General features: G+C 40.0%; 1 long non-coding RNA gene across 2 annotated transcripts; it reads left to right on the forward strand.

Annotated features, from left to right (window-relative positions):
* Nucleotides 1-3146: 3146 nt before the first annotated feature.
* LOC135422329 (uncharacterized) lies at nucleotides 3147-21749 on the forward strand. Of its 2 annotated transcripts, XR_010434432.1 has the most exons (3): nucleotides 3147-10246; nucleotides 10682-10800; nucleotides 13905-21749. It is a non-coding gene; the product is annotated as an uncharacterized LOC135422329 (long non-coding RNA). The 2 variants fall into 2 exon arrangements; XR_010434431.1 differs by having other exon boundaries at nucleotides 3147-10800.
* Nucleotides 21750-22485: the final 736 nt, after the last annotated feature.

A 22485-nucleotide genomic window follows, 5' to 3' on the forward strand; every position in this document is an offset into this window, starting at 1 on the left:
CAGTTTGGCCTAATTCTCTTCTTGAATGCTCTGGAAACAGCTTCATACAATCAAATGCACCAAATATATATCAGGTGGCACTGAAATTTGGGGCCCAGGATTTGCAAATATGTTTTAAATTAAATTGCCATTGGTGACTTAGGCCATTCATTAAAAATCTGAGCTAATTTTATATGTCTATATAAATATATATATATGTATAGGTTAGCTTCTTACAAACTTCTTTCCTTCTCCTGCTGTATTAACTCTTTCCCACTTAACCATTAATGTTTCCAAAGGATCTAGTGTTCTAAGCTGAAAGCTGCCTAACTGTGCAGGTTCTGGCAGTGCCTGTGTTGGAAGGAGCTGTTAGGGTGTGTCTGGCCTGCCCCCCTGGGGTGGTGCCGTGGGAGGGGAAGTGGTTTGGGAGCTGTGAGGTTGTCACGGTGCTCTTTGACTTGATCTGGTGAAGATCCCCACGTACATTTCTGTCCTACAAAGAGCTGTGGGACCATGAACCAGCCTGCACAACCCTCATCTTGCAGCTGGTGGCAGAATTCATGCAAAACCGGTAAGAAACACGGGAAAACTGGATCAGTGATGAGTACTGCAAGGGGGTGTGATTTCTGTTCCATTCTTATGTTTTGCTTATCCTCATGATGTCTGACCTTGCCTTTAAGGCTGTTCCTTTTGTACTTTGGAACAAAACTCACAGACAGGACTCAGTTTTCAGTGCCCTTGTGGTGTTGTACTGAAGTGGGAGTGGTACAAAATGAGCTGGTCAGGGTTAGTTACAGGAACATGTGAGAGACTGTTGTGATTTTATATCCAATGTTAGTGAAAGTGCATGCTTTAACCAGGGATAAATACTGACTACATAGTTACATATCAGGAAATGTCTGCTGTCAAGGTGTGCTGCAGGCAGAATTTCTTCCTTAAGCCAAGCAGCACACATATGTGCCTGTAAAACCACAACTCCCTTTGCAGTTCCTTTTGCAACTCAACTCTTCCAGCCAAAAAAGGGAAAGTGTAGTATCTAGTATAGCAGTATTTATAATCAACATGTAGTGACACCTCCTGCATCTGAACTCTGCTCTGTGGGCTCACCAAAAAGGCCTCAGCATGATTTGGGAGGTGATTTCAATACTTGACATTACAGTAGTTAGAACAAAATTCCTGGTTTACCACAGGTAACAGATCAATTTATTTTGGGAAATAATCATTACACTCGGAAATATTTGGTATCCTGACCAAAGGAAAAACAGATTTTTAAATGTAAAATTGATAAATAAAGTCTCTATGCTGTGTATCTTCATGACCAAAGTAATTGGAATTTTCAGCAAGGAGGTATCGTCTCTCACTTTGCCTTGTAAGTCAAACTCACATGGAAAAAAGGTGAAATACTTGAAATTTGAAAAAAAAAAAAAAAAGAGTTTAATCAAGCCACAGGAAACTGGTGTCTAAATGTTCGGACCTGGCTGCCAGTCAAACACCAGTGTGTAGGATGTGCACTTAGTCCCTGAGTGACTGCCTAAGCTGTAAGATAGAATCCCCTGTGTGGTTTGTGTTGACTTCCCTGCTGTGGCTCCCTCTTTGCTTTGTGTCGGCCAGTTAGGTCTTTTATCCTGGTAATAGTAGTGTAAAAGGTTAACCTGTTTTTATTTGCTTGTGCACTCTAATAGTGCTGCAGCTTATTTCGAGGAGGAGATTGTTAAAGCATAAACATAGAATTCAAGTAACAGTGAACAAAATCCAGGACGAACTAGTGCAGTAAGTCTTAGGCAAGAGACAGCTCTTCAAGCCACCTTCCCTATTCATGTGTTCTCCTACCCACTGCTCTTCAGAGACTCTGCTTTGTTCTCTTTAGCAGACATCACCTGGGTGTTTGCACAAGCTGTATACAAGCATTAGCTTGTACAGGTTGGGGTACATTACACAATATACTGTGACACATTGAAAATATGTTTGAGAGTATCAGACTGTGCATTATGCCACTCTGGTAGGGAGATAATGGGCTACTTTGGGGTTTCTGCCTCTGCCAGCCATTATCATTTTGTATGTATGGAATACACGGATGTTTTATAGCAGGGATGTTCATTCATAAACACCCAGATTCACTCTGGAGTTGGTAGCAAAGGACTCTGCAAATAAGGATTCAGTCACCAATAAATGAGACTTGCTGCAAAGAAGATTCATCCTGGTCTCTGGGATAGGGGAGACAGCAGAATGCACAGTTGATCAGAGGTAGATGAGACTAGGTAGGTCACAGAATCACAGAATATTCTGTTTTGGAAGGGATGCACAAGGATTGAGTCCAGCTCTTAAGTGAATGGCCCATACAGGGATGGATCCTGTGACCTTGGCATTGTCAGCTGTGCTTTACATCACTTAGTGATGATTCCCTTCCCTTTCAGTCCAAATAAAGGCTAAGGGTGTTTCTCTAGAGTTACTTAGGAGCTTAAGACTTATATTACAAGTTAATTTTTAGTCCTGAACTAGGAGTTAGTCTTCCTTATCATAAAAACAGATCGGAATGAGGCAAAGGATCTTCGGCAAGGACTCTCTTGTGTTTCCAGATTGGGAATAAAGTGGTTCTTGTTGGCTTTGGTAGTACCTGTGATTTGGGTAAAACAACATGGAGCAGTCTTCTTCAGGTCTGAATGTTCCTAGAAAGCATCTGTTACAGTTTACATCTGGAGAACTGCCCTGGGATTGCCACAAATGTTAGCTAACAAAATAACCAGTTGGGATTGGTTTATTTTTAAACCCTACAGATGAAAAAGCAGGCCAAAGTTAGCCTGACCACTTGGGTTATGGATTTTCTGAACTGTGTTCAGGCCACAAGGCATTCCCCAGACATGGAAAGCTGTGTATGTATTACCTGTCACCTTTCCTGGCTAAAATTGTTCTGTCTTTTGTCACAGGATTGTTACTCCGGCAACACATGGACTGAAAACTAGAGTTAGTTTATCAAATAATTGTACTTTGTAATTGCAAATGTTGGGGGTTTTCTTTTGTTTTAGGAATGAATCCATAGCAGTTTTGTGCTCTGATGACCATCTGAATATTTTTGCTGTTCTTTTTTAAGTCGCAGGGTTTAAGTTTTGACGTATCATCTCCAAACGGAATTCTGCTCTTCAGAGAAGCCAGTAAAATGATTTGTACGTATAGTAGGTATTCATTAATGGTTCCTCTGACGTGTAATTCTTTGCCTGGCTTGTGATATAAAATCCTGCTAGCTGCTGAGCACTGATGGAGCTGTGGGATCTGTAGCAGGTCTGCAATGCGCTGCCAGTGCCGTTCCTCGGGAGCACAGAGCTCCCGGGGCAGCCCTGGGGGCTCTCGTCTCCTGCCTCAGGGTTCATTCGTCTACCACTGTTGCTTGTGTCACTTTTTTAACTTGAAGGCCTTCTGGCAGCTGCAAATGTGTTTCAGTGAAGATACAAATACTCATGAGGTGTTTGATCTAGGCTGCTGATAGATAGGTGTGGGTTGATTTAATGTGTTCAAATTATATTCCAGCAGTTCCAAAACATAATAGGACCATAACAGCTTTACCCTGAAGCACTGTTAGAAGTATTTATAATAAGTTGCTGCATTTTACTACTAACACTCATGAAGGCAACTGCAACAGGTCTCTGACACCAGCACTTTATATTACACTACAACTAACTTTGTAGCTGACAATTGTGCTTTCTAAATACTTTGAAAGGAACATTACCAAGTTTTTGTAGAGAAATGTCATTTGTAGTTCATGTAAACAGGAAGAGCCATAAATGGCCTGTTTCTTTTAAAGAAAGAAATTGGTGTGTCAAATTTACTTTTACTGCATTCAGGTTGCTTTTTGGGTCTGAAAATTGCATGTTACAAAATTTGTTAGAACAATTAAGCAAAATAAAAATAGGATTTGAAAATGTATGAAAAGATAAAAAGTAAATCTTTAGATGATTAAAAAGAAATCAAATGTAGTCATGATGATGATTCAGCCTTGCATGTCTTATGGTACCTGATCCCATTGCAGACATATTTTCCTTTTTAATTTTTTATTTTAATTTATTTCATTCAGCTTTTGTCATCCTTTCTGCACTTAGGAAAAACATGACTATATTACTGGGCATTTATTCAGCTCAGTTGTTGGCGTCAAGTTTCTAAACCTTGCTGAGTAAACCAAATGGGTTGGTTTCAACCTGCTTAGTTTCTAGTTCATACCTAAAAAAAACCACAAAGAAACCTTTGTAAAAACCCATTCTGCTTTCATTTACAGCTTTTATGGTGTGTGTGTGAAGTTCATAAAATTCTCAGCCTTAAAGTATTGGTAACTCTTACACAAAAGGACCAGACAACATTTTCTGACTCGTGCTGGGATTTAATTGTGCAACATAAAAGGAGTTCTCAGCCCAGTGCAGATCTAAGAGTTAGAACCAAGCAGCAGAGCTGTGGAGTCATGTCCAAACTCCTGTCACCCTCTTCGTTAAATTATGTGAAAGATCCTTAGGGATGTGTGGCATCTCCCCAGAGATGTGTGCCACAGAAAGAACTGAAGTGGCCATAGAATTGTAGACTGGGTTGGGTTGGAAGGGACCTGTTAAAGGTCACCAGTACATCCCCCCTGCAGTGAGCAAAGATATCTTCAGCTCCATCATTCCATAAGAGCTTTCTCTCGTGCTTCTATTCCATGTGTTTCATAATTGTTTTCCTGTGGAAGGATGTGACTTAGCACAGGTTTAAGAGGAGAACTGTACGTAATGTGCTCCAGAAGAAACCTTTAAAATCAGCTATCAGTTAAGAGTGGAGAAAGATGGAGATGTGGGAGAGAGCCTCCATTCAGTAGCTGGGGGGGTTATTTTGCTTTTAAAGCACATGCACATTGCCATCAGTGTCCAAAAGGGGCCCATCAGTGATCCTTCCACTGCTTAGGTGTGACATTTAGAGATATTCTTTAGGGTTTCTGTTCAGTGGTTACCAGTATTTACCCCAGGACTGGCCTCTCTGCAGAGTCCCTGTGAGCCCTTCAGTGGGAGCAGGGATTCCTCAGGATGCAGCTGGCTCTGGAGGCACAGCTGGGAGCATGGCCTGGCCATCCCCTGCTCAGCTCTGGGCACTACAATGAGCTCAGCCCTGTTTCCCTGCTGCCCCTGCTGCTGAAGGCTCACTGCCTCACACTCTGGGAACGTTTTACTGCCCACTATGAGTATTTCAAGATGCTACAACTGATCAGCTTTGAATAATTGCTGTTAACATTTTGAGCTTTTATCACCAAGTAGTAGTTTATGAGATTTTTGTTCCGGTGTACAGAAAGATGTAACTTCTGGAAATCAACTGTAGGGATTCATTAGTTATGTATGATCTTTTGAACATACAAATTCCTATAAAAATACTGATATAAAGGGATTTTGCATTCTTTTCAAATGCCTTCTTGAAAATCTTTAATGAAATCTTTTAATGAAAACTGTAATCCATAGTACTCTATGCCCTTTTTAAAATTTATTTGTCTTTTAAGCCTGGGTAATCTTGGCAAACATCTGAGGAAAACTAAACAAGTAAAACAAATGATGATCATAAAATTGTGTTCTTGAACAATGTTTCCAGCCCCAGAATTTTCCAGTTCTGAAAAATTGTGTGATTCAGATAAAAGAATTAATCCATACATGCCTTCTAATCCTTGGGCTCAGTTTTCAAGTTTCCTTCTGTACCATTCCTGCAAGTAACTTAAAATTGCATAAATAGTTGAGATTTTCGCACTCAGCATGATTTTATGGCTGAAGCATTAGAAGAGAGAATAGAAGATGCAGCAAATGTCAGGAGATGACAACAGACAGTGTGTGCCCATTTATCTTACCAAGTCAGACAGACCTCTTGTATATGCCTGCAGCTTATGATGAGCTCCTCCGAGCTGATCAAAGAGACACTTTAACTCAGAATAGACTGGACTGAAATCTATATGATATAATTACCTTTTTAAACTGAGAGAAACACAAAGTGATGGCATGAGGCAGAGGGGGATAAATAGAAGTGAACATCTCTTTCTTTCATCACACTGTCCTTGTGGGAAGATCCTTCCTTTCAGTCTCTGTCTCAGTTAGTCCACTGACCAAGTGGGTTGCTATAGACTCTGCCCAGGCTCCTCTTATCCCTGAGAAGTTCTTCTTTCCACCACCTGGAGACCTGGCTGTGTTTGCTCCTTTTGGCAAACTCCTGTCTGAACATCAGGCTTCCAGCTCTGATGTTACCTCTCACCTCTCCTCCTTGCTGTGCCCTTGACAGTGAGAGTTTCCAGCCTCTGGCTCTGTAGGGAAAGACTTGGTCCCTCTCCTACAGACAGCCTAGCCTGGCTGTTCCTTTTTTTGAGAAGAACATAACATAAATCAATAAACAAAAATATGGCTTAATTGTATTGTGCTGTCATTGGGAAGTGAAATTTAAATTTGTTTTAGAGCAGGATTTTTCCTCCTCTCTCACATGTAATGATATACAGAAAATGCACATAAAAGTATTTACAGAGATTTCATTCGCACCAAATAAACCACAAAAATTTCTGGTTAAGTCATAAGTTAACTGGGAGTTTTCTTGCTATGTAAACCTACAGGTACATAAAAATGTGATCTGAGATATGCCTCTGTCCAGTCAATACTTAGACAAGGAATTAGTGTCTGAAGTGAGGTGGCATCAGGTGATTCTTCTCACCCACATCAGGGCACAGTGGTGATTGCTGACATCATGTTCGTTCTTCCTAAGCCTGGATTACACCAATCCAAGCAGTTTTGGATAACACACAGATACTTCACACATATTCTTCAGGTGATGAAAATCAGCTAGAATTTATATGTGGCTTTGTTCTATGTGGGAAATTACTGTGGAAATGACTCTGAAACAAACATTTGGTCATCTGGTGTGGCACTTTCTTTCCATCTTCACTTTTGCCCAAGTTTGTGATGTCTATTTGTGTCTGAGTGGTACATCCACTTCCTTTCTCTATGAGCTGTGAGGTCTGTGCTTGGGCTGAAAATAGAAGGAGAAGAAAAAGGTAGAACTGTGTTGGGGGTGGGAATGTAGGCAATAGCTTGTGAGTATGGATGCTGAAATCTTTAACGCTAGATTAAAGCGTAGCCTCTTTTCTCCTTAGACTAGCATATAGGGGTTTCATATATTTGAGTGCAAATCAGAAAAAAAATCCACAATGCTGATTTTTAAGATATGCTAAGTATTGTCAGTTGTCAGGGAATAAAATTTGAGAGATGAATTTTTTTGTAGTTTTGAAAAGGAGCACTTCAGCGAGTGTTTAGTTCTGCTGTGTGATCAGTGTGTCCTCTCCTGCTCATTTATCACTGATACAGTCCTGCAGACGGGTCTAAGATGCCTTTGCAAATGCTATCTGTTCAAAAGATGGGAAGCCTGGCGTAGGAAGCACTTAGTCAGACAATTATCCTTGTTGGGGCTCCACAGCTTCTTGGCAAGGGCTGTTGTGTCTTATCCATTACGGCTGGAGCCGGTCTGAGGGAGTGATAGAGTGATTTAAAATAAATATCTGAGAGGAGAGAATTGAAAGGAGTTGGAATAGTGTAGTTCCCTGTTCTTCATCCCCAATATATTTCACTTTTAATTCTGCATGTAAAAGTCTCCTTACTATATGTTTTTGAACTCCCAGTGGTATAGGAACAATTCAATGCATGTTGGGACCATCCGTTTTTGTTTTGTGGTTTCTTTACATTTTAGTAAACCTCTTCCCTTTCATTAGAAGAGGCTGACATAAAAATAATATTTTCAATATGCTGTTTTTATTTATCTACATTCTGTCATGATATACTTTGATGTAAGTTTTTAATTTTGCTTCAGCTTTCAGCTGCTGTAGCAGTTACTGCTCAGGGTCAGCGATGAGGTTAGCCACAGTAGCACAAAACAATTTCCTGTGCTCTCAGCCCAGGTAGCATTTGGATGTGGATTAAATTTTACCACATTTTCCAGTAGCCAGACACAATTATTTCTAATGAGCTTTAAATTGCTTCCATAACATGTATTTCAAAACTTAGTGTGGTAATCCATTCAGTGCCAACTTCATAAGATAACGGGTCTTCTTCAAAATTTTGGTTAAACTGATTCTTGCTGTCTAACAGGTATTTCTCAGCAGCAGCTGAGCTTGACAGTGGAGTGCTCAGTGCTCTCAGCTGTGTTGTCTGCCCTCCTCTCTCCTGTGACAGTAGTTCCAGAATATATTGCACTTCATTATGGACTCATGTTTTGGAATCAGTTTCTTTTGGCAAATTTACCTTGGGCGTGCTCATTGGGCTGATTTGAGAGGTTTTATGCACATTTTGTTGTTGTGGAAGCTTTAAAAAAATCATTTCTTGAAGCTCTTATCTTTATAATTCACATTTTCCTGTTTTGTCTGGCCCCTTCTTTGCACTGCCCAGCATTCCAAATGCCTAGAAGGTGTATGTTCAACCATCTTTATGGGTAGTGGTGAATAATAAAAATAGGAAAGGGGAAAAGGCAAAAACCATTTTTCTCTATAAATGTGATACATTTTCACAACCTTTGTTTAATCTCACCAAAGTCTTCGTCTAATTCACACATGTTAAAATATGATTTAGTTGTATTATTATCTAAAGTGCTTATTGGTCTGAAGTCTAGAACAAGCCCTGCTGAAATGAAACTCAGCCATAAGAAAATCACTTTGTGTTACAGCTTCTCCTGTAAAAGCAATTAAGGAGGAGAGCTGAAAGGAAAGCTGTGTGTCCTGACGTGCTCCCGTGTCTGGGGGGGAGTGAGGGAAGGAGCTGGGAGGGCCCTGGAGTGCTGAGCTGTGGGGTGCTGAGCCGTGGGGATGTTCTCTGCGGGCAGAGCAGCCCAGCCTGCTGTTGGCTGGCTCAGTACTTCCCTCTGCATATGCACACTTCTTTTTTCCAGCTCCTTTGGTTGTACTAAGGAGTCTTTCAGTGATTAACTCATTAAAATTCACAGCCAAATTCAAGACTATATTTCCTCTCCAGCAGTTTCACCAATATCTTTAAAAATCCTTTTCTTATTCCTGTCAGAATTTTGTATCACCTCTGAGGCTCAGAGTACACAATTTCTGTGAGTGACATTGCTGTCAAATGCAGGGCAAAAAGTTGGATTAAAGGAAATTATTGAGAATTTTGAAAGTCAGTATGTTTTAAGATTGTGTGATGCAATTTCTCCCACATTAAGAAGAAATTGGTGCAAGTTGGATTTTTTCGTTTGATTTTTAACTCAGTAGTAACACTGGGACTGCCCTGATTAGTCTCTACAGAGTTTTCGTTTTGACAGGAGCTATGGATTTCAAACACAATTTTTAAGTTCAACATGTCAAATGTCGCTTTTGTGTTGATTTAATTTCTTCAAATTGTTTCTTTTAACAATAACAGTTTATAAAAATATATTTTGGTCTTCCACTACAGGGATTATAAATGTAAGCATATCCTCAGTAGCTGAGGAGTTGTTCCTGACCTGATTCCAAGTACCTCAGTAAATTAGTTTATGTTCAGTAGTATCCATAGTGTGTAAAAATATTCCCCTGAAGCTCTTGCTAAATGTTGCAAGTAGATCATTGTTTTTTTATCTAGTCAAGCATGGCACTTTATTTCATATTTTTTTTCAATAACTAATGCTAAACCACTACTGTGTTGGAGCCCTGCAACCTCTGCATCGCGCTGGGACCCGGCACCGCCTGGTCTTTCACCTCTGCTGCTCATCTGAAATCAGCAGTTCCCACTCTTAAGCCCTTTTAAAATGAGTCCATGAACACAGCACAGTTCTCTGTGTACTCTGTCCACTTGCAAAAAACAGCTTTTAATGTCACACTAGACCCAAACTCTGCTCAGTGTTTCACTGAGGAGGGACAGGCCTCGAATTCCCCCACTGCCAGGGCTGGGCCTCCCCACAGCCAGTCCTTTGTGCTCATCAGTGGGTTTTAATTACTGGGTGAGGTTTTAGTGAAGTAATAAAAATGATGGAATATGAACACTAGTGGATACCTCCTAGAATTCATGTTCCCATGCTGAGGGACTCCTCAGGTTTTTCCAGCTTCTTTTCTCATCATCCATTTTTCACATTGAATTCCAGTTAATTTCCATATTAAGTACATAATTGCCTTCTTGACAAACTACTAAGCTCTTGCCATCTGTTGTTGCTTATTACACCAAGTACTTGACTGACCGGGGGCTGTAGGATGTCATGCTTGGACAGCTCAGCTACAAACCCAAGGCTGTTCCTTTCTTGGATCCAGAACTTTGGTCATTTCCTAAGCCAGGTATGTGTTTGTGTTAATGAAGTTGGGATTTGCAGCAGTGAATTTAATAGTGAAGACCAGCTCAGGTTAGTTTACAGCACTCTTACCTTTCTGTCCTGTTTGTGCCCTGAGAATTCTACCATTCAACAGTGGTTTCCAAAAACAGTGTGTGCCTTCCCACTTGATCTCACAGACAGAATTTTGTATTTCATTTTATTTTTTTCATAGAATTTGGAATTCACAGATTTTTCTCAATAACTAGAACAGGACTTGTCAAAAAGGTTAATGCTAATTAAGATGATCTGTCTAGGATATATTAAAATACTGCACTGTGCGAAGCTAAATGGAATTTAATTTTTTGTAAGTGTAATTTCGCAGTAATGTAAAGTATTAAAATAATATCCAGGTACACTAGGAGACTTTCTTATTTTTCTGGTATGTTTTTACTTTTCAAAGATGTTTTGGATACCAGCCCTGTTTAGTATAACAGAGATTTAACACCATTTGGAGCTAATTACTGTGCATCACCAGTCACTTGGATGGTACCTCTTCCCCAGTTACACTGCAGCATTTGGGTAAGAGAGGTGCTCGCATGACCATTTACAAATGTCAAAACCACTCTATATTCTCATTAATAAATTTTTTGTTGTTTTGTTAAGAAGGCTTGATTTTGATTTTAAGTGACCACCTTTCCTACCTAAATATTTGCTTTTCTTTTCCCTTCCATAATTCTAATTCACCATTCTGTCTTCTTACAGACCCTAATTTCTTCTTTTATGCAATCCCCGATCATGCTCCCAGTCTTTTTTTGTAAATCTACTTTTCCTTTACAACCTGATAGATAAATTACCTTGTACTTGCTAGAAGTGGTGAAAAACATGAATGTTTTAAACAGTAATTTATGTCTTTCCATTCTTGCATCAAATGACACCAAATGGGTGGTACTTTGATGCATTAGGTGTTTAGAAACAAGATTTTTCCCCCTCATTTTTCTGATTATATGATGTAAAGTCATCATTGCTGATAATCAATAGAATTAAGGAAAAGAATTAAAATGAGTTAGGTATATGATGTGCAAGTGGAAATTTGCATGGGTAGAAAGGAGAGCTGTGTAGAGACTGACCCAGTTTAATATTAGGCTTCAATATGTACTAAATGATACTACATCTGTGCCATCTCAGGCAAGGTTTTAGGCCATTCTTTTGATTGCCTCAAATCAAAACTGCACCATCATAACTCCCTTTCCCAGCTGGCAGTGTTTGGATTGTAAACAGGTAATGCTCACTTTTCTCACTGCTCCTTGATCCAAGTTGAGATCAGAGCCAGGACAAGGCGATTACACACCGAGAGCAGATGAGTCAAATGTCTCGTTTGTTGTGCTGTTGCTTATAGGAATGTTTTTTAAAATGTACAGCTCTGTGTTATTTTCCATTAATTAAAATTACCAGGAATGATGAGTAGTAACAAAGCAAAGACCTGGCACTTGGGTTCTGTGCAGGCCAAGCCTGTCAAGGTTGGCATCAGGTGGGGTGAGCTGAGCCAGGCTGCGTCACGGCAGGACAAGTGCCTCTGTTTGCTGGGCTCATACCACTTGTTTTGCTCACTGTCATTAATTGCTTCAGGTTTAAAAAAAACTGTCAGGAAGACAAACTCACTCTGGGGTGCTGTGTAGATGAGCATTAAGTTGTTATAAAGATACTTAGAAAACTGGGTAATGAGACCTTGTGAACATGGAGATTTGTACAGGGGATTGCAGTGGGATCTGCTGCATGATGGGTCCAAAGTTACTATTGCCTGTTAATAGCAACAACAAATATTTACCAGTAGCTGTTATTTTTACATTATAAACATGGAGTTGAATTAAAAAGTTTTTCCCATCTGTGACTGGTAAAATAGAGGCTTTTGTAATGAACATATTTGTTTTCTGAGGAATATATTTAGTGTGTGTATACATTAGCAAGCATCCCAAGAGAGCATTATGGTAATGGATCAAAACCAGGCTTTGCTGCAGCTTAAGAAACTATAAAACCATGTGTTGCAACTCTGTTCAGATTAAGGAATTCATGCTCATAGATCCAGTCATGATCTGGCTGTACGTCAATAATGGGAATTCCAGAGCTGTATTTTAAATTTTGCATACTAATTGTTTAATGACTTTTAAGCTGTAATCATGCTTACTTAGCAGATCTTTTACATCAAATGCAGAAACAATTTTTCTTCCAAATAGTAATGAAAATAAAGACAAAAATAATTTTAGATATTGCCATCAAAATATTTTAGATTTGCAGCTGCTTATTTAAGTTTCTTTCTTTCTATGAAAACAGCTAATCAGATCCTCTCTGTTGGGACTTTGTCAAAAGATCAGGTTTATCCATTGAAACTCAAGGGCATTTCCATCTGTTACTCTGCCTTATGTGGAAATTCTGTCAGCTTCGGCATCTTCAAGTTGTACAGGGACAACCACTTTGACAATGTACTTCAGGCCTTTGTCAAAACGCTGCTTTCAGTATCCCACAGTGACCTGCTAGCAAGCAGTTTCTCATCTTGGGAGTCTTTATGTGAAACGTGAAATAACACCACCACAGGCTTTGTATTGGTATAATGAGACAGAGGGATCCGGAACAGCTCAAACAGAGTTTTCAGTTCAATTACTTGAATTTATTTATATAATGACATCTGAAACACAGGTATGACTGAAATGCCTTGTGAAATGGGGGCTTTTCCAGAACTCTCACTAGGCTCATAAAAGAGAGAAATGCAGGGTTTTTTCCCTTTCTATACTCGCAAACCCGTTTCATTGTCTGCGTGCACTGTAAAGCATCCTCATGTATCCAGCTACTCAGCAATTAGCTTCAATCTGCAAATTGTCACTGTGTATTCCCCATAAAATGGAAAAGTTTAAAATTAAGTATACCATATTCCCACTTCTTTATGGGAAGACAACAGATCTAGCGTAATATCAGCCTGAGTTTGAACTGGGCCTTTTTCTTCATGATTCTCTAGTTCAGAGCTGTCACTGTCTTGCAGGAAGGGACAAATCTGGGATAGTTAAAAATCGTTAATACCCAGATTTATTTTTGCCACATAAAGAAAGTCCATGGAAGTGAACAGTTGCTCTGAATTAAAGTTGGTGTATTGGCCTAACTGCACATTCCCAGCTACCCAACACTTAATTCCCGAAACAAGAGTCCTTAAGAGGAACATACGGGTTGGATTGGGCTGATGCGTTCAAGCAGGTGTCTTTGCCTGAGCAAAGGCTGTTATAGGAGCTCACATAAGCAGCAAAAAAAGTCTATCTCTGAGATGGTTTGGGGAAATCCATGATAAATCTTAGTGAGATTTCCTGCAGAAGGTCAGCTATGCCCAGAGTCCTGGGCAGAACATTATCCTGCTCCTCCCAGACTGACAGCAGGTTGGATGGTGAAGCACTGTAGCATTTTCTGACTATCCTGAGGGTATTTTAAACTGATAGCAAGTTACATCCAATGATAAATTTGAAAAGTTGAAATCTACTGAAGACAGGAAACTATTTTAGCTCTATAAATATTCTGATTCATTGACTAATTTTAAATTTATCATATCATAAAATCTCTAAGGTCATTCTGTCATCTGTTAATGTTGTTAACATTAGTCAGTGGTAATATCTATATTTTCTATGAATGTGTACTCTTTTTTTCAGCAATATCAAAAACTAAGCCAGTCTTATTACCCACTTTTGGCATATCTTACCCAAGATCATATGAGTTTCATTACCAGTTTGGAACCTCACATCTTATTCTGACCTCAATATCTGAAGGACTTACTGCAGTAGGTAAGAATTACTTACACTTGGCTAAAGGAAGAATTCATGTATTTAGATATCTTAGATTTTCAAAGCAGCACATTCATTTATATCTTTAAAAAGTTAATATCAAGGGACAGTGGAAAATGCTGGCTTTTGAACATTTAAAGAATGTGACTATTTTAGTTACTAGAACTAAGTTCTTTTAAACCTGTAGATTTTTACAGATAGTGTTTTTAAATATTCTTTTCTTACAAGCCTGAATTGTTAAAATTATTAATGTGCCTCCACTAGAATTGTACTGAAAATTCATGCATTTGTTATTCAGAAGTAAAATATTAATGTATGTACAAGTATCTGTGGGGTTTTGTTTTTATTTGATCAGCATGGCTGTTGTATAAATAACACTTGTTCTGCACAGCTGTGATGTGATTTGAGCAATGTAAAGGTATCTGCCTGTGGAAAAAAGAAACCTGTTACTCAGTACTTCCTGAATACGCTTTAGAGGAGAATCAGAGCCAGGGAAGGATACTTGGAGTATGATACAAACACAACAGTCTGATTGCAATTCATTTAATTCACTTACACTGTTTAATTTATGCTTTTGAACAAAATAACTGTTCAAACATTTGGGGTTTGGGCAGGGAGGTGATAGTCTAAAGTAATTTGGAATATGGAGAAGGAAACAGCATTTGTGGGAAATAAAAATGAATCATGCAGTTACGTTCTGGTCACCCAGGAATACCATGCACAGTTTTTGACTGGGAAGCTATTCAAAACTTTGAGTTGAATTTATTGATTAGGCCATTATTAGGGAGAGAGAAATAGGAATGTAGAACATTAGTGTGTGTAGATGTTCTTGTGTAATAGCTGGTGTTGCTCATCCCTGCCCAGTGCCAGTCAGGCCCCACAGGAATGAAGGAAGCCACTGAGGCTCATGAGCACTCGTGTGTCAACACATTCAGCAGTTTGTGGGAGCCCTCTGAGAGGAGATGGGCAGTGAACAGCTGAGTAGCAGTGCTGAACAAGTATTCAGGTCATTCTGTTATGTAACACCGAAATCCATCCTGTCCGAAATATTTTGGGTGCTTTGTCACCATTCTGCCCATGGTCTGGTCCTGCTGGGAGCCCGCCTGTTGCTGGGCTGCAGGTGGATATACTGCACTGAACCTTGACTTGGCCAACAGCTGCCAGTTCAGTGATCCTGGGCTCTGTCATCCTTCACACCTCTTCCACTTGAGAGACTGGTTTTGTTCATTTTTATAATTCATTAGCATACCAAGTTTAATTACCCATCTCTTTGAAACTCAAACTAAACTAATGTAAAAGAGAGAGAAGAAAATGTAAAAGCTAAATAAGTTTTAGCTTTCAGATGTTCTGTTTATTCTCCCCTCTCAAAAAGATAGGAGGAGTGTGAAAAGTATGTCTTTCCAGCTTTAGCTTCGAACTTTTGTGGTTTAGGTACCTGGGAGTTTAATCATGGAGAATTACTAATTTTTTAGGAACATCTTAGCTAACTTGTATTCTGTAGAATTCCTAATATTCTGCTGAGAAAAGCATCAACAAAACTTTTAACAGCTTACTTTTTTCATATTTCATAGGCCATAGATTTGTTTAGCCAATGCTCTCCTTCAGTTCATCTCAATGTCCTTAATGCACCTAAAATAAATACTAATAAACAGAGGGTGGAATGCCATCCTTGGAGATATTCCTAGATACTGGACAAGGTCCTGCGGAACCTATCTGGTGCTGACCCTGTTTTTGACAGGAGGTTGAATGGAGGATGGTCTCGTTTGGTTTCTGCCTCTGTCTTTAGGATCCTATGGGTATTTTTCACTTGTATTCACTTCTGTCCAAACTGCCTATGCAGCCTCTAATCTTTGGAAGGTCTCTCACACATTCTGAGTAGTACTTGATGGTTGATGAAAAGCTCACCATGGGCTGGCAGTGAGCACTGGTAGCCCAGAAAGCCAACAGAATCCTGGGCTACATGGAAAGGAGCGTGGCCAGCAGGTCAAAGAAGGGGATTCTCCCCCTCCATTCTGCTCTCCTGAGACCCCACCTGGAGTGCTGTGCACAATTCTGGTGTTCCTAACACAAGAGGGCCATGGAACTGTTGGAGCAAGGCCAGAGGAGGCCACAAAGTTGACAAGGAGACTGGAGCACCTCCCCTACAAAGGCAGGCTGAGAAAGTTGTGGCTGTTCAGCCTGGAGAAGATTGTGTGGGGACCTCACAGCACCTTCCAGTGTCTGAAGGGGCTACAGGGAAGCAGGAGAGGGACACTTTGTCAGGAACGGTAGGGACAGGACAAGGGGAAATGTGTACAAACTGAAAGAGGAAATATTTAGATTAGATATTAGGCAGAAATTCTTTACTGTGAGGGTGGTGAGACACTGGCACAGGTTGCCCAGGGAGACTGTGGATGCCCCAACCCTGGCAGTGTTCAGGGCCAGGTTGGATAAGGCCTTGAGCAACCTGGGATAGTGTGAGGTGTCCCTGCCCATGGCAGGGGGGGTTTGGGACAGGATGGTCTTTAAGGTTCCTTCTAACCCTTAACATTCTATGATTCTACTTAACTTCCCGCAATCAGTCAGCTGAAAAATGCTTCTTTTTTTTCCCTTTCCATCTTGGAGTGATAAAGTGATTATTTTTCCTTTATATCATGTTTCTTAATACTGTGTGTATCAAGAATTGATATGCAAGCCTGCCATTAAATTCCTTATTTGTGTTAAAGAAATTTTATTTTCCATACTCCTATAATGACATGTCCAGAAGAATTACTCTTTGGCTCTTAATGTTAATTTACTTGGTTTTGATCATCTCAAGAGTTATTTACCTACCCTTTATCCCTCTTAAAATGTTGGTATTTTTGACATTACCAACTGTCAGACATTGAAATATAAATTTATTTCCTGTGTGTTATTTGGTCACATACATCCTTCTGCCCTCGGAAAACGGGTAAGTAGATCCAAGCATTGCCTTTTTCACTGAATTGTATCAGTGCCACAAGAACGTCTCAGAATAGTAGGGCTTAGGGCTATAAGCCATCTGAGGGGAAATTGTGTTTTAAACTGATTAGAACATAGAAGTCATTTTCAGAAATGTTTATAAAAATTAAATAGCTGTCTTTTTATTTTAAAAATTAAATGCCAGGAGATCACTTCTCTTTCACAGAAAACAGTATATGACGTTTTTTCTCTATTCTCTTTACGTATGTGAAACCTTTGAGACTCTCATTGTTGTCAGCTGTAAGACAAACAGTCCCCAAATCCTTTTTTCTGAGGAGTGTTCATTCTGTTGCTGAGTGAATACCTTGCTTGATTCCTCACTTTATAAGCACTGTGAAGGAATATGTATTCCTTCTGAGGCACCTCACTGTAAATCAGCTGTAATGGGAGGATAAACGCTCCAATAGTTCCCTTCAAAGTGTTTACCTGGCTTTTTCACAGCTGACTCAGTGGATCAGAGCCTTTTAAGGCAGTCTGCCTGGCATGTTGTCACTAATCTCTGCAAAACTTTTCAAAGTCTTATATGATTAATAGTATAGTATGCTATTCATTGAGGAAAAAGTAAAACATTTTTTCTGTCTTGCTGCCTAATTTAGATATTAAATTGTTTAGTCTCAAAGGCAAAGAATGCCAGTATTGAACTATATGCAGTTGATGGACACGGAAAGTATCATTTAATTCCCTCTCCTTGCCCTTATTTGAAAAACAAAACAAAATCTTTTAATTTGCACAGATTCAGCTGTGCAAATGTTGTTAAACTGTTGAAAAGCAATTCCGTTTCTGCTTGCTGTTGTCATATTGCTGAGACCAAAAGTCATCCTCAAGTCTTCTGGGGCTTCTGTTGGCTTTTCTAAAATAATCTAATCCGCTCTAACATACATGCTCAACTTAAGCTAATGGCTGATTGGAGTTGCATATATAAGGCAAAACCACACAGATAACAATAAAGTACATGTAAGGTTAGTCCTCAAACATGAAATGAATGGCAAAGGAGAAACCCCAAGAGCTAGTGACTGGTGCCAGAGTCGTCATCCATGTCCTCTGCCCGTCACCAACCCCCCCTTGCCATCAGGGAGGTCCAGAGAGATGTTTTGCTTGACAAAGCTGCTGAACTGTTGCTGGGCCCATGCTGGCACACACAGAGCTGGTTGTGGTGTTTCTGTAAATTATTCGTTCACAGTGATGGAGCTGAGTTGACCAGAAGCAAGAAACACGGTTTGACTGCATTTTTCCTGATTATCCCAAGCTTTTATCTCAGTTTCTTTTATAATTCTATCTTTATTCTGTCTTCTCACCCATTTATCTGTCCATAGCCTAGAACTGGTAGCTCCTCGTTGCTCCTGTTTGTTCTTTTTATTTAGTTGGCTTGTCTCACTAAATCTTAGTGAGAACACTATTCTGCCCAGCACAGGGTTCCACATGCCCAGAAGAGTCATTCAAGGGAGTTTGCTTGACACTCCCTGTCTGCAATCAAAAGGAAAAATGAGCATAGGGAGCATATTTGATATATAGTTATGGGCAAATTTAAGTAGCTCTTAACACTCATATCAGATTCTCATGAGCAAATGATAGTGTGGACCTGTCTGCTGTCCTGCTAAAATCACTTACTGTCAAATGTAAAATACCTACTTGTACAGTATCAGCATGTTTAGAACTACTGCTGTTTTGTAAACTGATGATAGTGATTTACTTTGTATTATTCAATTTAAAAAGAAATAGAGTTAAGCACTGGTTAGGAAATACAGCAGAACCCTCCTATGAAATATGTATTTTCAAATCTCTCTCTTGTTGTTATTGATGGCGATTCAATTCCACCATGAATTGCATTTCTAATTTATATGCAGGACTATTTGAGTTGAGAATATGGTAGTGCTGCCTTTGCTTTGGCAAGACTGACAGCTTTGAGCTCAGCTTTGCTCCAACAATGTCTTGCCCTCCTGCCTTGTTGGGTTCAGCCCTCAGAAGCTCACCAGTCCTGTGGAGACAGAGCTGAGATGCTCCAGCTCATTTCTGTGAGCTGTTAGATCACTCCCAGCTCCAGCTGCTGAGTCAACTGGTTGCTTTGGAAGATCAAGCCTTAGGCCTTGTATCTTCTCTGCCTGTAAATGTCCCTTGAGTGTTCCTCCAAAACACCTCCAAAACTGCAAGATGCAGTTAGGATTTCAATTGGTGAAGGGTTAATAGTGTCAGCACAGAGCTTAAGGAGTTAAACAGACACTGATCAAAATACTTCAGGGTCTAGAGGGATGTGTTTAAATGAACACTGCAAGGTTGGCAGGCCTCCAAATTAGCATGGTTTAAAGAATTCAAGGTACATTTAATTGGATCCTTCTAATCCCTTTTCCCTTAGAATGAGCATTTTAACAGTTTAATTCCTCTTGCAACCCCCACATCCCTTACTCCAGTGGCCCATCTAAAATAAATACTGTGAACTATAAAAGGCCTAGACAAGTTCTTGCTGAAGCCGGTGGCAACAGGATGTAGTCCTCAACACTCCACTCATTTGGATCTGATCTTTGGAATTGCAGAGAATATCAGATAGGGCCAAACCTTGCACCCAGCAGTGAAGATACTGCACGTATGTAAGGAGCTTCCATCAGCTGGTGTTGGGATGGAGCTGGCAGTGGTCAAACGTGTGGCCCTGGCCAGGATGACAGAACAGGAGCTGGGAGGCAGCACAGGGGTCCATGTCCAGTTTCCCAGGGAGTCCCTCAGTGCCAGGACAGAGGAAACAGCCCCTGGGCAGGGTAAGGTGCCCTGCTGTTTGCCAGAGGAAGTTTGAGAGGAGCCTGCATGAGAACCATGGACACTGGTTTTAATGTATTTAAACTGTATTTAATGTACTTTAACCCACTTGAATTACAGTTGTTAAGCAAAATTACTAACTGGCTGTTTTGTGATGACCTTTTTACTGTCCTTAATGGCCCTCGTTCAGTGTTGGACACCTGGCATGGATTGTAAGATCCTTGGGGCAGACAAGAACAGTGACACACTACTTGAGAAAAGCTTGGACAGCAGCTCTATTTGGCTTAACCTTGTCTTCTCAGTAGGGAGATCAAACCAGAATTTTAGTTTCCAGGAATCTGGAGTCTTTTGGATGTGAAGCTGAATATTAGTAAAATGTTAGCCCTCATCCTGCACTTCCCAGTACACAGAGGGGCCACTGTATTTACAGCTGCAAAAGACAGTCACTGGAGTTACATAATCCTTCCTTTATGGAGTTACCAGTCCCCCAACAGCAAAGTTTAATACCACTGTTCCTTGGTAAAAGCAGTCTTCAAAGCTAGTCAGCCTTCAAAGCTAGTCCAGTGTGTTGAAACTGGACTTGTCGATTTATCAGTTAGCCAAAGAGAGTAAATGTTGAGCTCTCCGAGTACTTTAAAATGTCATTATTAGTTATTCTTTTATAGAAACAATTTCAAAACTGTTTCATTTTTTACACAGATATGATTGGCTCCTCCAGCTGTTGTGCTGTTTTAGACTACATTGTCACCTACCTCTTCAGGAACCTTGCTAAAGACAAGACTCTCATATGTACATATGTATTATATATTACATATAATACATATGTATTATTACATTTCTGAATTTTCCTGATTTTTTGTGGTACTGAACACCAAGGTAGCATTGGCTATTTTGGGACAGAACAAACCTCCCTATGCTGGTATGCAACCCTGAGTAGCTTCAGCCATGTTCTCATGACAAGCAAAGACTGGAGGTATTTTTTATCGTATTGAACAATGTAGTGTGCTTGGCTGTACAGTATCTTACAACTTGGTGTTTCATTTTTGCTCATAAAAAGGTGTGTGAGATCATCAATACATTTCTACAGACAATTGGGAAGGAAAGTCTCTGAAGTATTTTAGGAGGACAAAGAAAAATTCTGGCATTGAACCACACATTTTGGTAATGAAATGTGTAAATTGAATGTATACTGTCAAGTTTGAATGTTTTATTTTGCAGTAGGTGACTCTAGTATTTTTTTCTATTACAGGTAAATGCAATAGAAATTAAATCTCATGCGTCTGAAAAGGAAGTGGCCACTGTACTGCTTAGGAGAGATTGCCCCTTCCCAGCTCCCCCAGGTTTTCCCCGCCCTAGTACATTACAGGGAGATCAGGATGTTCATAGCTACAGATCCCCACATTTGCTCTGTGCCACATGCCCTTAAAATCTCATTAAACTATTTGAAAATGTGTATTTACAAGCATCTCTGGATTCCTAATGCCGTTGCAGAGATGCTCTTTAAGAAGGTGTGTTTCACAGGCCAGGAGGCTTTTAATGGAAATGGAAGTTATTAACAAAACGCAAATGACTAGTGTGGTCATCTTTGTGTTTCCCTAAGAGGTAGGAGTCATTTGGAAAAAGCTTGACATACAGTCAGTTCCTGTTGGTATTTGCTTGCTGTTCTAATCGAAGGTGAAAAGGAACAAGTGGTAGCTAATATATTCCTGGCATTATATTGTGAGAATATTAATGATGTTTATTATTGATGTCATTATCAGAATATGATGATTCCCGTGTCCTATTACAGGTTCTTATGTTTTACATGACCAGTAGGTGGAAGCAGCAGTGAGCGGTGGGGTCTGTCGGATTGGTCCGTGCTATGCCACGTGCCATGATTGAAGGGAAGGGGCAGGGCACAAGCTGGGCTCTGGGCTGCCCTCCATTTGTGGCAATCCTGATGTAATACTTTGTCTGTTAATACACAGTAATCTTTCACTTTACAGCATATGACTAGGCGGTGATCTGTCTTTATTAACTTCAGATTCTGCAGAATACGTTATATTTATTTTGAATGCAGGCTTTCACATACTCTTTTAAATATTAATGGCTGGTCTCCAGCAGTCAGCATAAATATGATTTGCATTAGCACTAGTCATATCATATTGAGTGCCTTTGATGTCAACTACTCAGGGTACTAATATCTGACATCATCTCCCGAGGTCACTGACAACTTTGACCTTTATTCTCATGCACAGTTTCTGTAGTCTCAGAAGCTCTTTTGAATTGATTTGAAATTTTGACTCTTCCCTTTATGAGGCAGTAAAATTGATAATTATTCAGATGGGAACTGAGCACTGAGCGAAAAATCAATTCCACCAGCTCTCTACTGCGTATAAAATTACTTCTGAGTCTGCCGGACTGAACGGATGGCCAAGGTAAAAGCAGCAGGCAGGAATAGTGGAGAGGATTAGCTGGACGAAACTAATAGCCTAAAGGGATGGCTTTGGAGATGAGGGAGTGTGCCAGTTGGGGGTTATTATCAGCAATGATGGGACTCATTGATCATATGTTTACATCAGGTTTCCATTGGGTTATAAATCAGCCCTGAATAGAAACGGAACACAGGGCCTCGCGCTACCGGAGGGACAGCGTATTAGATTATTCTCACTTTCACACTCAGATGAAAAGTGAGACATTGATTATTCATCGGCTGGCCATTAACCACTGGGTTTATAGATGATTT

This window comes from Pseudopipra pipra, chromosome 15 (genome assembly GCF_036250125.1).
Source record: "Pseudopipra pipra isolate bDixPip1 chromosome 15, bDixPip1.hap1, whole genome shotgun sequence".
Classification (NCBI taxonomy): Eukaryota; Metazoa; Chordata; class Aves; order Passeriformes; family Pipridae; genus Pseudopipra; species Pseudopipra pipra.